General features: G+C 38.1%; 1 long non-coding RNA gene across 2 annotated transcripts in view; it reads left to right on the forward strand.

The window, feature by feature from the left end:
* The window catches only part of LOC132399153 (uncharacterized), a 27,635-nt gene continuing 11,154 nt past the window's right edge, over positions 1-16,481 (forward strand). For both annotated transcript variants that reach the window (XR_009513889.1, XR_009513888.1), the window contains exons 1-2: positions 1-283; positions 14,737-15,356. This is a non-coding gene — a long non-coding RNA (uncharacterized LOC132399153). The remainder of the gene's footprint in view (positions 284-14,736; positions 15,357-16,481) is intronic.

Genomic DNA, 16,481 nt, shown 5'->3' on the forward strand with positions numbered 1-16,481 from the left:
ACTCTTCGTTGCACGTCAAATTGAAATGATACACCCCAGTTTAAAAGTGATTTCGTGGCAGTTAAAATTGAGTGGACTGGTAAGATAAAGGAGGGTTAAACTTTGAAGAGCGATCTGAAATCTATTTGTATTTTGATACGATATTCTAATAAGCATCTCTTGTACACGGCGGCTGGAACATGTGCTAATGTAACAAAGGGCTTCAGTTCCATCGGGGTTAATACGTCAGAACAAGGAAAATGAAAGGACTCCCGAAACTGATCTGCTGTCGACTTCGTGCAAGGTGACTTTGTGTTTGGGTGTTTGTCTTGATTTTGTCTGGCACTCATTCTCACTACCCTTTAGCGCTGACGCGGGAAAGTTCTAACGCGGTTTCACTACTTCTTTATCCCCAGAGATCTGTCGCTTCCAGTGTAGACTCCTTCCCAGAAACGGGAATTGTTTTCCCCGTTTAGGGTTAGTAATAAATTAAAGAGAGTTTTGTTATGGATGTCAGTTCGATTCAAGTCTGAGTGTTACTTTCATCTTCACCCACTCGGGAGATTCTGCAGATGCTGGAAATCCAGAGTAACACACACAAAATGCTGCTGGAGGAACCCTGTAACATCAGTGGAGAGTGATAAAGAGACATTTCCGGCCGAGGCCCCTTCATCTCCACTCTTACTGTTTCCTTGAGATTAAATCACTATTATACAAAGAATATTCCACTACACCGCTGTTGGTACGTGCACACTAGATCTATGTTGAAGTAGTACTCCACGCTCCTTGCTGTTTTTTGTTCTTTAAACAATGTGTTGATTTTTATCTGTACCGGCCTATCAGGTCAAGTGGAAACTTACTGAGGATGAGGGAGACATTTGAAACAAATAAAGGAAGGTTGTCAGGTCAGATGAAATAAAAACACACATTGCCAAGAGCCAAATGCCACCTGAATAGAGGTAAATTAACCGGAGATCCCACAGATACTAGAAGTCCAAAATGCTGGATGAACAGCAGTCTCAATGGTAAGGAATGAAGAGTCAGCAGTCCCGCTGACACTTCATCAGCACTGGGAAGGTAGGAGGAAACACAAACGAGAAAATCTGCAGCTTCTGGAAGAAGGGTTTTGTATTTTCAACTTTGAACTTGGAACATGAAGGAGAAAGGGAGGGGAAGGAGAACAACTGGAAGGTGATAGGTGAGAGGGAAGGTAGGTGGAGGATAAATTGTTGTATTGGAGTCAAATATCCTTTTGGGAGGTGGTGAAGCCAAGAGTTATTACTCCCAATTTGTCCCCTAGAGTGGGACCATTTCAGAGAGCAGTTGAGACTCAACTCTGTTGCGGGCTTGGAGTCACAAGTATTCCATGCTGGTGACAGGCAGTAGATGCCTTTCCAAAAGTTTCAGGTGGGCTTTACAGCTAGATAATACTTTTGCTCTTACATTTGCGTTCCTGATGTATCTAATTAAGCAACTTCATTTAAACTTCTCTGCTTCTGTGCTGGTCATTGAACAAACAGTGGGTTCATAGTCTAGACCAATTTAACCACTGACTCAGCATGGTATGAAAGAATTGTGAATATGAATGAAGTGAGGTGTAATCTGCATGTTTTTAGTAGCTATTACCGTCAACTCCTGTTGTGTCAGGTGGTCAGAACTGAGCGGAGAATACAAGAACCTTCTGGAAAAAGCTAGGCTGCTGTGGTAAGGATGTTCGTACTGTTATTTAGTCTAGTTTAAACATTTAAACACTGCAGAGCTAAATCGTGCGTTTACTGGAGTAGTGGCAATACTGAATGGGTAGAAGCAATCTCATTTGCCTACTGCCCCAACACAATGTCCATTGACCATATTTTACTTGACCCCAGTCAAACTGGTTCCCCAGATGACCAATTAAACTTTCTGGCTGAAGAACACTAGAGTAGAGCAGGAGTAGACCATCAGGCCCTACAAATATACCCCACCACATAATGTGACCATAGTTGATCTAGACCATAAAATATAGCAGCAGTATGAGGCCAGCTGGTCCATTAAGTCTGCAACACCATTTCATCATGGCTGATCTATTTTCCCTCTCAGCCCCAAACTCCTTCCTTCTCCCCGTATCCTTTCATGCCCTGACTAATCAAGAATCTATCAACCTCTACCTTAAATACACGCAGTGACCTGGCCTCCACAGCCACCTGTGGCAATGAATTCCACAGATTCACCACTCTCTGGCCAAAGAAATCCCTCCTCACTACTGCTCTAAAAGGTAGCCCTCTATTTTAAGGCTGTGTCCCCTAGTTTTAGACTTCCCCATCATAGGAAACATCCTTTCTACATCCACTCTCCCGAGGCCTTTCAACATCAGATATGTCTATGCCTCCTCCAGCTCCTCTTCTGTGTCACTTCCGTCGGTGCAGAGTGGAGATTATCCTAACTGGATGCATCACAGCCTGGTATTGAAACACCAATGCCCAGGAATGGAAAAGTCTACAGAAAGCAGTGGATACAGGCCAGTCCATATCTGACAGTGCCCTCTCCATCTTTGAGGACATTTACATGGAGCATTGTCACGAGAAAGTAGCACAAGAAATCTATTATCAAGACCCCTAGCATCCAGGCCATGTCTCTTCTCGCTACTAGCACTAGGCAGGAGGTACAGGAGCCGTAGCTTCCACACTGTAAAGTTCAGGAAGAATTATTACCCAACAACTATCGGGCTGCTGAACCGGTGTGGATAACTTCATCATCATAGTGCTGAAGTGATCCCAAAACTTACACTCACTTTCAAGGGCTCTACAACTTGTCACTTTACAGCCCATGTTCTCAGTTTTATTTATTTTTATTTGCATAATTTGCCTTCTTTTACCTATTAATTGTCTGGCCATCTTCGTTTATGCATAGTTTTTCATAAATTCTATTGTACTTTATTTTCCTGTAGATGCCGACAAGAAAATTATTCTCAAGGTAGCATATGGTAACATATACGTACTTTGATAAATTAAATTTGACTTTGACTTTTGACCTCGATATCCCTTTATTCCTTGACCTATCAAATATTTATAAACCTTTAATTATTTCTAATGATCCAATTTCAATCAGTTGCCAGGGCTGAGAGTTCCAGAGATTCACCATCGCATTCAAGAAGAAATTTTTATGAACCTGAGTTTTAAGTGACCAGCTCTCTATCTTGAGATGATGTGCTCTTATTCATGACATTCCCACTAGTGAAAACATTGCAAGCCTGCTTAGAATGAGGTCACCCCTCATTCTTCTAAACTCCAAGGGATACAAGCCCATGCGGTTTAGTCTCCCTTGATAGGCAATTCCTCTCATCCCAGGAACTAAGCTGGAGAATCTCTAGGTTATGATGTAGGGTGTGGTGCACAGTATTACTGTGGTGAGTGAGTATTCCATGAATTGCAGACATAAAGAGTAATAGTCTTATTTGTCCAGAGTCTATGGTAGAGACTGTTATTATTGGAAACTTTCTTCAGGATCAGAACATGCATAGAGGCAGACTTTGATTCAAGTGGACACAAGAGATCTATTTTTGCACAGTGCCTTCTATTTTAAGTGTTGTGTGAATGAAGAAATTTCTTGTCTTCTTAGAAATACTGGGAGATATGCTAAATGGGCTGTCACTATGGCTCTGAGTGAGAATCTGTGTGTGGTCTCCTACAAAATTGTTCACATCTTGAAATCGCCGTCAGTTTCAGAGAAATGTGAAGAGGCATGAGAATGCTCCTTGCAGACTGCACTGTGATGAGGAGCACTGCTCTTCATGTTAAACGAAAACTGGGTACATGATACTCCCATCTTAATGTTCAAGGTGCTGGGGCAGCATGCTTCTTCATTATCAACAAAAGTTCCTTGTTCTCCTGCTCACTGGCTTCTTATTTCATGACTTTTGTTTACTTAGGAACAGGATGTGACTGGCAATACTGGTGTTTATTGCTTGAGTGCACTACTCTTGTGAAGGCTGTGATGAGATGCCTTCATGAACTATTGCATTCCTTTTCCTTTCCTTTTTCAATCTTTTTATTATTATTATTAATATCAACAAAATAAAATTGATACATAGATAATGGGATTACAAACATACACATTTCAACTGAACATGAAAGAATACATAAGCAATGGTTACAGTATAAATAAGTCATGGACGATACAATTTACAAATAAACAAGGCAAACCTAGGTATATCATAATATATATTAAAAAAACAGAAAAAAGAAAAAGAAAAAAAGATTATGCAAAAAAACTGATCTAATAATCTAATAACTAATAAGGGGAAAAAAACAGAAAAGAAAAAAGAGAAAAAGAAAAAATGGAAAAAAGGGCTGTTTATAATATCTCACAAAAATACAAAATCATGTGTCGTCAACTCCGATCCTCTCAACATATATAAAATTGAAACTGGAAAAACAAATAGGCTTGGAACAGGGTCATATTACATCATATGAAAATATTGAATAAATGGTCTCCATATCTTTTCAAATTTAATAGGTATCAAATACAACACTTCTAATTTTTTCTAAATTTAGACATAACATAGTTTGAGAAAACCAATGAAATACGGTAGGAGGATTAATTTCTTTCCAATTCAACAAAATAGGTCTAGCCATTAAAGTAAGAAATGCAATCATTCGACAAGTGGAAGAGGATAAATGGAGTGAGTCCATCATTGGTAAACCAAAAATTGCAGTAATAGGATGAGGTTGTAAATCAATGTTCAATGCTGTAGAAATAATATCAAAAATGTCTTTCCAATATTTTTTCAAAAGCGGACATGAGCATTCCTTCTAATGAGGCGTTCTCACAGTGCTATTGCACTGGAAGCATGAACATTTAGACCCAGTAACAATGAAGGAATATTGATACTCCTTTCAAGTTTAATTGGTACGCATTTTGGATTGAAGCCTGCAGTTGGTGGGTTTGCATGAGCCAGTTGCCCTTATCCTTTGTGGTGGTGGAGATCATGGATTTGGGAGGTGCTGTTGGAATGGCCTGAGTCATTAACTGTAATGCATTTTATAGATGGGACACCCTGTATTCACTGTGTACCATTGATGGTGGGAATGATTGTTTATGGTAGGTGGTGTGGTGTCAGCCAAACAGGCTCCTTTATCCTGGACGGTGCCTAGATGTTTGGAGATGGGTTCATCCAGACAGGTGAAAATTATTCCACGGCATTTCTGACTTGGCAGCTTGCAGAGAGTGGGAAGGCCTTGTCGTGCCAGGAGCTCAGCCACTCTTCGCAGGATGACATGTCCTGTAGCCGCTGAGTTTAAGTGAATTGTCCAGCTGAAACTTCCAGAAAGCTGATGGCAAACTCAGGGATGGTGCTGTTAAAGGTAGTTGTTTTGGCTCTCTCATGGTGGAATTTGGAAGTGCCTGGATCTTGACACTGAGAATGTAATTTGGCACTTAACAATCCATGCCTGAATGTTGAGTTACCATGCTCAAGTACAGTTCTGCCCTGCTATTAAATAGCTTCTTCGTTCAATAAATTGGACTCCTAACCTATGTTGTTGGACCTCGTTCTTTACCCGCCGTGTACTTGCTCTGTAGCTGAATCACTTTATTCTGCATTGTTTTACCTTGTTCTATCTCAAAGCACTGTCTAACGATTTGATTTGTATGGGCTGAATGCAAGACAAGCTTTTCACTGTAAATGGGACAATTACAAACCAATTCCAATACCTAGACTAGCTCTTCATGTATATAGACAAGTGCTGCTTCATTTCCTGAGGAGTTGTGAGTGTTGTGCAAGCATCATTTTCTGACATAATGAGGGAGGAGCATTTATTGATGAAGCAGCTAAAGATAGTTGGTCTTGAACTTTGCCCTGAGGAACCTTTGCTGTAAGTCTGACAATCTCAGCATTTTGCATTGTGCATGTTATGACATAGACTTTTGGAGTACTTTAAATGTCATTCCGTTGACTTGTGCCTTTTCAAAGTTCAAAGTAAATTTATTATCAGAACACATATATGTCACCATATACATCCCCAAGATTCATGTTCTTGTGGGCATACTTAATAAATCTGTAATAAAATAATAATCATAATATAATAAGTGGAAGACCATATCAACTAGGGCATTCAATTAGTGTGCAAAAGACAACAAACTGTGCAAATACAAAAAGAAAGAAATATTAATAATAAATAAACAATAAAATTCAGAACAATTCAGCAGGAACAAATCTAGCAAACTGAGTCAAGTTGTAATCAGCATGAAGATCCAATAAATAAAAAATATCTGAGACATCGTGATTCAGAATATTCTTCTGGAACAAGAGGCCTAGAAAGATGTATCTTGGACAAAATATATGAAGAAAATTATTTGATTTTCTTTATTAATATAGATTAATTTTAACAACATTATAATCTTGAACTTCAAATCTATATGATTATGGATGAAGACTATTATGATTTAAAATATTGATTATGGATGGTCTTTTTGAAATATACTACTTAGGAAGTAGTTCATCTAATTTTGTTATAACAGACAGACAGACATACTTTATTGATCCCCAGGGAAATTGGGTTTTGTTACAGCCGCACCAACCAAGAATAGTGAAGAACTATAGCAAAATAAAATCATAAATAATTAAATAATAATAAGTTAATCATGCCAAGTGGAAATAAGTCCAGGACCAGCCTATTGGCTCAGGGTGTCTGACACTCCGAGGGAGGAGTTGTAAAGTTTGATGGCCACAGGCAGGAATGACTTCCTATGACGCTCAGTGTTACATCTCGGTGGAATGAGTCTCTCGCTGAATGTACTCTTGTGCCTAACCAGTACATTATGGAGTGGATGAATAACTTTGATTATATAGATATCATCTTTTGATATGCTTAATTTTTGGTATGCTGGATATGTATTAAGTTACAATATTTAGGGTTATATTTAATAAGTTTATTTGAATTCTCTTCTTTATTTGGATATATTGCTATATTTATTATATTTACTTTCAATATTATAGATTATGTTAGATATTTAGTAATAACAGATGTGGAATATAATTTATTTTTACAGATGTTTAATTAAGGAGTTATTGGGGGAGTGGATAATTTTTTTTTCTCTTTTTAAAAGAAGAAGATTAATTATGTTATATGTTAAAGAATGTCCATCTTTAGTGTGATGTTTATCGAACCCCACAGTAAGAGGGTTTAAGGCGCCGTGGACTTGGAGTGCCAGTTGGGAGGGTTTTTCTCCTTTTCTTTTTCTTCTTTTAATTTCTTTTTTTCTTTTATTTTCTTCCCTCTTTGGTCTCCTTTCTATTTTCTAAACTCTATTGAGAAAGGCACCAAATATCTCAGAGTCACTCAAAGAAGTGGGATTAATTTATACTTTTTATGTGGGTAGGATTTATCAACTGATAAAATCTGATAAATATGAATAGAGCAATTAAATTTTTAAGTCTTAATGTTAATGGGATAAATGGACCAATAAAAAGGAAAAAAGTCCTGACATATCTTAAAAAAATCATATTGATGTTACCTTTCTTCAAGAAACTCATCTTACAAATTAAAGAGAGGATGGGTTGGTCAAGTAATAGCGTCCTCCTTTAATTCTAAAGCCAGGGGAGTGGCAGTATTAATAGGGAAGAAGGTGGAAGATACTATCATTGATCCGGCCGGGAGATTTGCTATGGTCAATTGTCACATATATTCAGAATCCTGGACACTTTTGAATTTATATGTCCCCAATTATGATGATGAGAAATTTATCCAAAATATTTTTTCTGAAAGTTGTTCAAGGATATGAAAATATCTTAATTGGAGGGGATTTCAATTTTGGTCTGGATCCAGTTTTAGATAGATCAGTTAAAAAAGTCGTGAAGGTCAGGGCAGCAAAAACCACCCTGGCCTTCATGAAGGACTTGAATATAGTAGATGCCTGGAGGTGGCAGCATCCAAGGGAAAGAGACTACTCTTTCTATTCAAAACAATATGATTCCAACTCTAGAATTGACTTATTTTTATTATCAGAAATTAGAAATTAGAAAGTAGGATCATTCAAACAGAATATGTCGCTAGACTACTCTTGGACCATTCACCTTTAATTTTATCAATTGAAATGCCTGATAAACAAAAAAACATAATATAGATGGTGTTTTAATCCTTTACTGTTGAAAAGACCAGAGTTTTGCAGTTTTATTAGAGCTCAAATAGAATTGTTCTGTGAGACGAACTCACCCTCTACTGCCAATAATTTCTTATTTTGGGACACATTAAAAGCATACTTAAGAGGACAGATAATTGGATATGTTAAGGGTATAAAAAATAAATATGTAACAGAATTAAATGAATTGGAGAAAGAAATAACAATTAGAAAAAGATTGTCAGAATTCAACAACAGGAAAATTATAAAAAAAATTAGAATATAACACAAAACAAACCTATAGAATAGAAAAAATGATACTAAAATCAAAATAACAATATTATGAATTAGGAAAGAGAACCCATAAAGTACTAACAACACCACACACAAAATGCTGGTGGAACACAACAGTCCAGGCAGCATCTATAGGGAGAGGCACTGTCGACGTTTTGGGCCGAGACCCTTTGTCAGGACTAACCGAAAGGAAAGATAGTAAGGTTTGAAAGTAGTGGGGGGAGGGGGAAATGCGAAATGATAGGAGAAGACCGGAGAGGGTGGGATGAAGCTAAGAGCTGGAAAGGTGATTGGCAAAAGTGATACAGAGCTGGAGAAGGGAAAGGATCATGGGACAGGAGGCCTCAGGATAAAGAAAGGAGGCGGGGGGAGCACCAGAGGGAGATGGAGAACAGGCAAACAACTAAATATGTCAGGGATGGGGTAAGAAGGGGAGGAAGGGCATTAACGGAAGTTAGAGAAATCAATGTTCATGCCATCAGGTTGGAGGCTACCCAGCCAGTATATAAGGTGTTGTTCCTCCAACCTGAGTTTGGATTCATTTTGACAATAGAGGAGGCCATGGATAGACATATCAGAATGGGAATGGGACGTGGAATTAAAATGTGCGGCCATTGGGAGATCCTGCTTTCTCTGGCAGACCGAGCATAGGTGTTCAGCGAAACGGTCTCCCAGTCTGCGTCGGGTCTCACCAAGGCCACACCGGTAGCACTGGACGCAGTATACCACACCAGCCAACTCGCAGGTGAAGTGTCGCCCTGCGAAAAGCAGAAGGGGGGGAGGGAAAAATGTGTTTGGTAGTGGGATCCCGTTGGAGGTGGCGGAAGTTACGGAGAATTATACGTTGGACCTGGAGGCTGGTGGGGTGGGAGGTAAGGACAAGGGGAACCCTATCCCGAGTGGGGTGGCGGGTGGATGGGGTGAGGGCAGATGTGCGGGAAATGGGAGAGATGCGTTTGAGAGCAGAGTTGATGGTGGACGAAGGGAAGCCCCTTTTTTTAAAAAAGGAAGACATCTCCATAAAGTACTATCTTGGCAATTGAGGATGGTAGAAACCTCCAAAACAATAAATGCGATTCAAACAGGGGAAGGTCAGATTTCATATGTCAAAAGAAATAAATGATACTTTTAAGCAGTTCTATTCGGAGCTAAATAAATCAGAATCAGTGGGTGACTCACTGAAAATTGATTATTTCTTGTCTAATTTACAACTTCCCAAATTGAGTCAACAAGATCAGTAAGAATTGAATGCCCCTTTTTCTAGGGATGAAATTGAAAAAGCTGGGAGATGATGGTTTTCCCCCTGAATTTTATAGAGAATTTAAGGATCAATTAATGCCCCTTTTTATGAGGGTTGTGTCTCAGGCAAAGGAGACCCATACTCTACCAGAATCCTTTTCAGCAGCAATTATTACGTTAATTCTTAAGAAGGTTAAGGATCCGCTAAAACCAGCATCTTATAGGCCTATCTCAATTTTAAATGCAGACTATAAAATTATAGCAAAGGCATTGGCTAGTAGATTAGCTTGATATGTGCCAAAATTGATTAAATCCGATCAAGCAAGATTTATTAAAAATAGACAATTATCTGATAATATTGGCAGACTATTGACTATATTACATTTAGCTAAGACGAAGGTGGACCCATCTGTAGCAGTGGCTGTAGATGCTGAAAAGGCCTTTGATAGACTTGTATGGGATTTTTTATTTAAAACAATGGAAAAATTTGATCTAGGCCAAATATTCATAAATTGGATAAGAACACTTTACCATCAGTCTAAGGCCAAAATAATTATGAATGGGCAGATTTCACCAGTTTTCTCTCTACATAGATCTAGTAGACAAGATTGCCCACTACCTCCAGCTCTATTTGTTCTGGCAATAGAACTACTGGCTGAGGCTGTTAGATGGGATCCAGAAATAAAGGGGTTTAAAGTGGCCCAGGAAGAATATAAAATTAATTTATTTGCTGATGACATTTTAGTATATTTGGCTGACCCGGCCAGCTCTTTGGTAAGACTTAGGGCCTTGCTGGACGATTATGGTATAGTCTCGGGATATAAAATAAATCGGAATAAAAGTAAAATTTTACCTCTAGGTAGTGGAGACGATGCCCAATATCATTTAATTTAATTTAATTTTTCAATCTTCTTATTGATTTTCAAATAAAGAATATACAAATCCGAGGAGGAGTTTAGCAAACAGATAATATAAAAGACATATAAACAGCAATAATAAAAACAGAAAATGTATAATGTCAAAATCAGGTAGGTAAGATGTTATGCTGTTATATATACAATGGTCAAAAAAACTACAACTCCTCATAGCAATCATAAAAAAAAAACTGGAAATTTTATTTGATAAAGGGAAAAACCCCCACTAACTAACTAAATTGAAAAAAAAGAAAGAAAAAGAAAAGTTGGGCAGTCCAATTGAGGATAAAATTAAAAAAGAGAGAGAGAAAAAAAAAATCTTTCCAGTCATCTCTGAACCTTCATGGCTAAGGATTTTTCCAAAAGAGAATAAAGAAAAATAAATAATAAATTAAATCATGTGAAAATATTGAATAGCAATATCAATATGGCAGTCAGTTTAGATTGGTTAAATCCGACATGAAATATCTGGGGATTAAGTTTAGTCATAATGACTTTTATAAACTTAAATATCTCCCCTTGCTGTGGAACGCTGAGGAGGATCTATGTAGGTGGATAAACCTGCCCATCACACTGATGGGTAGGGTAAACTGTATAAAAATGAAGATAATGCCAAGACTTCAGTATTTTTTTCAGTCTTTACCTATCCCATTATCCAATAATTTTTTTAAGATTCTCAATGGACATATTTGTCTATTTTTATGGTCGGGTAAAATATCTAGAATCTCCATGGAAAAATTGACCTGGGACTATAAATTGGGAGGGTTAAAATTACCAGATTAAAAAATATATATTATTTAACTGCACAAGCACATTTTATTGCTTCTTTTGATGAGACAACTATTCCTTCTTGAGTTACAATTGACTTACATATGGTAGGAGAAGAGATGGCAGAAGAATTTATATGTAAATGGGACTCCATGTTAATTACAAAGAAAACAAACAATCCTCTACTGAGACATGTAATTTATGTTTGGGAAAAAAATTAAACAAGTTATGGGTCTAAAAAAAGGAATATCATCAAAGACGCCTGTATCTCAGAACAGATTAATACCTATGTTTCTGGGTAATAAATTTCTAGTCACCTGGTATCAACACGGTATCAGGCATGTTGAAGATTTTTATAATCAGCAGAAGCAACTTATGTCTTTTGAGGGACTTAAAAATAAATATAATTTATCTAATAACACATTCTTCTGCTATCTCCAATTACGATCTTTTTTGGGGGACTGTTTGGGTTCATCACTGGCCCTACCAAGGTGCTCAGACATGGAGATTCTAATTCGAAAGGGAAATACAAGTAAATTTATTTCTAATATGTATTCTTTATTCCAGGACCAATCCCCAAAGCTTGGTATATACAGATCGAGGGAAAGATGGGTCGGATTTGGGCATTGTAATTGATCATCAATGCTGGTCGCATCTATATTTGGATAGTGTTACCACTCTTATCAACTCTAGATACAGAATGATACATTTTAATTTTTTATATCAGTTATATCTCACACCTGAGAAAATACATAAAAATAAACCAGAAATTTCTGACAAGTGTTTCAGGAGTGGCATAGATGTTGGTACCTTTTTGCATTCCACCTGGCTATGCACGAAATTGAGATCTTTTTGGATAGATCTGGGGGAGGTACTGGGAGAGATTCTGGGGATGGCTTTCCCCCTAGACCCAGAATTGTTTTGGAAGTTAACCTCCCCAGGAATAAATTCAAATTTACTGTCAGTAGCCAGGAAATGCATAGCGGTAACATGGAAATCCCTTGTACATATTGATCGTTGGAATAAAGAAATGCAAAGTTGTATGCCCCTTGAGAAGATTAGTTATATCCTTAGGAATGGATACACTATGTTCATTGAGATTTGGCAACCATATTTGGATTACTTAAATGCCCGGATTGTTTAACCTATTTATTTTAATTTTTTTAAATTAATGTATCCCTTATTATAAGCTAGTTTCTTAAATTTATATTTTAAACTGACTCTGAGAGCTGGATGCCTACTCTTCTTTTTCTTTTTTTCTTCATCTTTCCTTTCTTTCCTCTGTCTCTTGTGTTTTTTTCCCTCCATTTTTCTAAATGTGGGGAGATGGTGTTGGGATTGGTGTTCTTTCTTTTCTTTCGGACTTATTAATGTATTTGAATTAATTTTTTATTCATTGTTGTATTAATTGAGTCCTTGTATTCCTTCTTTAAAAATTTAAATTAATATTTAAAAATTAATAAATAAATAGCAATAAAATTAAGAACATGAGATGAAGAGTCCTTGAAAGTGAGTCCATAAGTTGTGGGAACTTTTCAATGATGGGGCAAGATGTGGTGAACTACATATACCTGTCTGGACACCCCCCCCCCCCCCCCGCTGACTGCTCCTGTGGCTCCTCCCACAGACCCCGGTATAAAGGCGATTGGAGACACAGCCCCGGCCTCAGTCTCCAGGATGTAGTGTGGTGGTCACTTGCTGCTTGTTCTTTCTTCCAGCCAATAAAAGCCTACATCTCGCCTCATGTCTCTGAGAGTTATTGATGGTGCATCACAAGGGAAGTTGAGTGAAGTTATCTCCTTTAATTCAAGAGTCTGATGGTTGAGGGTAAATAACTGTTCCTGAACCTGGTGGTCGGAGTCCTGAGGCTCCTGTACCTTCTTCCTGATGAGACCTGATGTAGATTGGGAGACCACTTTGCCAAGCATTTACGCTCTGTCCGCTAAAACAAACGGGATCTCCCAGTGGCCACTCATTTTAATTCCACTTATCATTCCCATTCTGAAATGTCCTTCCATAACCTCCTCCACTGTCGTGAAAAGGCCACATTTAGGTTGGAGGAACAACACTTTAGGTGGCCTCCAACCTGATGGTATGAACATTGATTATGCAGCATCCCACTCCAAGACCACTAGACTCAGAACCAGTTACTTTCCCCAAGCTGGCAGGCTGATCAACACCTGAACTCATTAGCACACTAAATACAAACACTTAGTGTCATTTTGTGTGCGTACAGCACACACAATCAGACTATGTGTCAAACATTGTGTTTTATTAGATTGTTTTTATATTGTGTTTTATTTGTTTATTGTGCTCTCTACGTTCCTTATGATTTTTTTAAATGCTGCGTCATGAACTGCTCTTGAACACTGAAATTGAAATCGAGCTGCCAGTGCAATTGGTTGATGCACTTTCAGCTTCAATGTTCAAGAGGTGTTTGGATGGGGACATGAATGGGAGGGGTATTATCCTGGTGCAGTTTGATTGGACAAGACAGTTTAAATGGTTCAGCATGCACTAGATGGGCTGAAGACCCTGCTTCTGTGCTGTAGTTTTCTAAGACTCCATCAGATCTGAAGAAACAATAATTTAATTCTGTTTTACAGTAATGTGCTGAAAAATAATAAGAAGCAGTCTCGAATCGTTAAAAAAAAATTACCTAAGCAACACACACAAAACACTAGAGAAACTCAGCATGTCAAGTAACATCAATGAAAGGGAATAAACAGTCTACATTTCAGGCAAAGACCCTTCATCAGGACTGAACCTCATCAGGAACAAATCTAGCAAACTGAATCAAGCTGTAATCAGCATGAAGAGCTAATCATTGGGCAATGTGTACCTTTAAGGCTGACATTATCAATACACAAGGAAGCCAGTCACATGGTCCCCCTGTCTATTGATGCAGCGTGTGACGTGTCAGGGGACTGCTGAACTCTACTAGGAATGCAGAGAGTGAGTGGCAGGACCACTAACAGACCAGGTCACCCACGGGAGGGAGAGTTTAGGCCTGCTCAGGGCAAGAGTGCTCTGCCCTCCTGAATGAGTTCTTAGTTCATTCAAACCGTGAACAGCCGTGAAGGCTGGTCGGTTTTATTGCCAGCATCTGCTTTCACTGGAGATGGCTCCTGAGAAGCGGTCTATGTTTCCAAGGTCTGATATGAACTTTTGTGATCAGAGGGCAGCGTGGCCCTACTGGGAGAGATTGGTGGATAACTTTGGTCATAATCAGAGTTAGGATTGGAATCAAAATCAGGTGTATTGTCTCTGACGTAAGTAATAAAACATGTTTCATGGCACCATATAGTAACAAATTATAGTAAGTTACAATAAAAAATAAATAAATTGTGTAATAGAGGAATTGTTCATGAGTTCCTGGACTGCTCAGATATCTGATGGCTGAAAGGAAGAAGCTGTTTCTAAAATGTTGACTTTCTGTCTCCAGGCAGTGTTGGTCTTCCAGATGTTGAGTTAACGGGCAATCCAGTGAAGGTGTCAAGAAACGCACTCAAGGAAAAATCCACTAACACTACTTCTACATTCACTAATCCAAATGGATTCGAGGGACAAGTGAACCAGTGTTACTTTCTTCTCCCAAGCCAACATCCCAAGCATTGAAGCCAAAGTTCACTTACAGTCAACTATGTTGGGCAGTTCACATCACCTAGCACCAATCTTGTGAAACAGACCCTTCTACTTGTGTCCTGTCACGGGAAAGTAGAAAATGTACAGACTCAGATCTACTTAAAAAATGCAGCATCCCCAATGACTCCTTGCATTCTCTGGCTCATAACCATCAAAGCAGACAAGAAGCATTGGGAATGGTATTGAGGACCACAAGGCAAAGTCCTGGGAGCCCACAGTGTTGCTTATTTCATAAGCAATAAAATTAGCAAACCTCCTTACAAACTACAATGGAGAAGTTCTGTAGAAGAGTCCATAACACAAAACATGAAATGATTTCTCTTTCCACAGATGGTTCTTATCTGCCTGCATCATTCCAGCTTTTGTTTCAAGTTCTAACATCTGCAGTTTAATTTGTTTCTTGGAAAAATGGAACATTTGGTGAGTGATGTCAGCTTCTTGCTGACCCTTCAGACTTTCCACAGGAAGCCCTGGTTAGTGATCACTGCTGGTTGATGGGGCAGATAATCTAGCCCAATGTTTCCTAATGTAGTGACTTAGGATTTGTAGTTTCATGCACATGACAACATGAAATATTGAAATGATTTTTGGTCTTTATGCTTATAGTAATGTGGATCTTTGCCCAACAATATTGGATTATTAATCTTTAAAAACTCACTGCTTTATAAATTAATCTTTTATTAAAACAATGCAAAATTTCCTCATCCCAGTGGCCCATCTCACCAATCTTGTATTTGATACCAGTTTCTTTTGCTGTTTATTTTGGGTCATGCTTCTTTGATTTAAAAAAAAGTATCTACTGCTTTTAAGAGGTTATAGATCAAATTGAATTTTCAGGATTTTGTTCCATGATAAACTCCACACTTGATTTTAAAGTCAAAGTTGAGTTTATTGTTAAATGCACAAGTAAGTGAATGCACAGTTGCAATAAAACCTGACTTGCAACAGCATTACAGGCACATGGCCCATGATGAGACAAGACAACCATAAACTAAGCATAAGTTAGACAAAATTTTTGCGAGAGAGAAGAAACTCAATTAGAACTAAAAGTTAATTTACATCTTGTGATCACTGACCTTAGCAAAAAATTTAGGGACTATTAAAAAAAAAATCACAGTAGTGGTATTTTAACAAACTAAAATCAAGTATCTCACTGCAGCAGAGTGCTGGTGAACCTGCACATCTAAAGAACTGGTTAGGGAATTTATCTTAGAAATTTATGGAGAACAATTTCATAGAAACAGGCCAGAAATTTCCCCTGACTGTTTCCTAGACAGAATACGTAAATCTAGTGGCCTAAAGCAGCCTCCATTGTAACTTCTTACCATTCCATGGAAAGTCCCCTGGACTGACAATGCTGTCTCAGATTTACTGGGAATCCAGTCTCCAAATTTGGGGATACAGGAAGGAAAGGTTGAAAGAATATTCCAGCAATCTTAATTTCCTTCTTTTAACTTTCCTGACTGTTGCAATGTCTTCCAGTTCATCTGGGTGAAACTCCAGCAACTGATTCATAAATGGAAAAAGACTAAAAGTTTTCTGCTA

This window comes from Hypanus sabinus, chromosome 9 (assembly GCF_030144855.1).
Source record: "Hypanus sabinus isolate sHypSab1 chromosome 9, sHypSab1.hap1, whole genome shotgun sequence".
Taxonomy (NCBI): domain Eukaryota; kingdom Metazoa; phylum Chordata; class Chondrichthyes; order Myliobatiformes; family Dasyatidae; genus Hypanus; species Hypanus sabinus.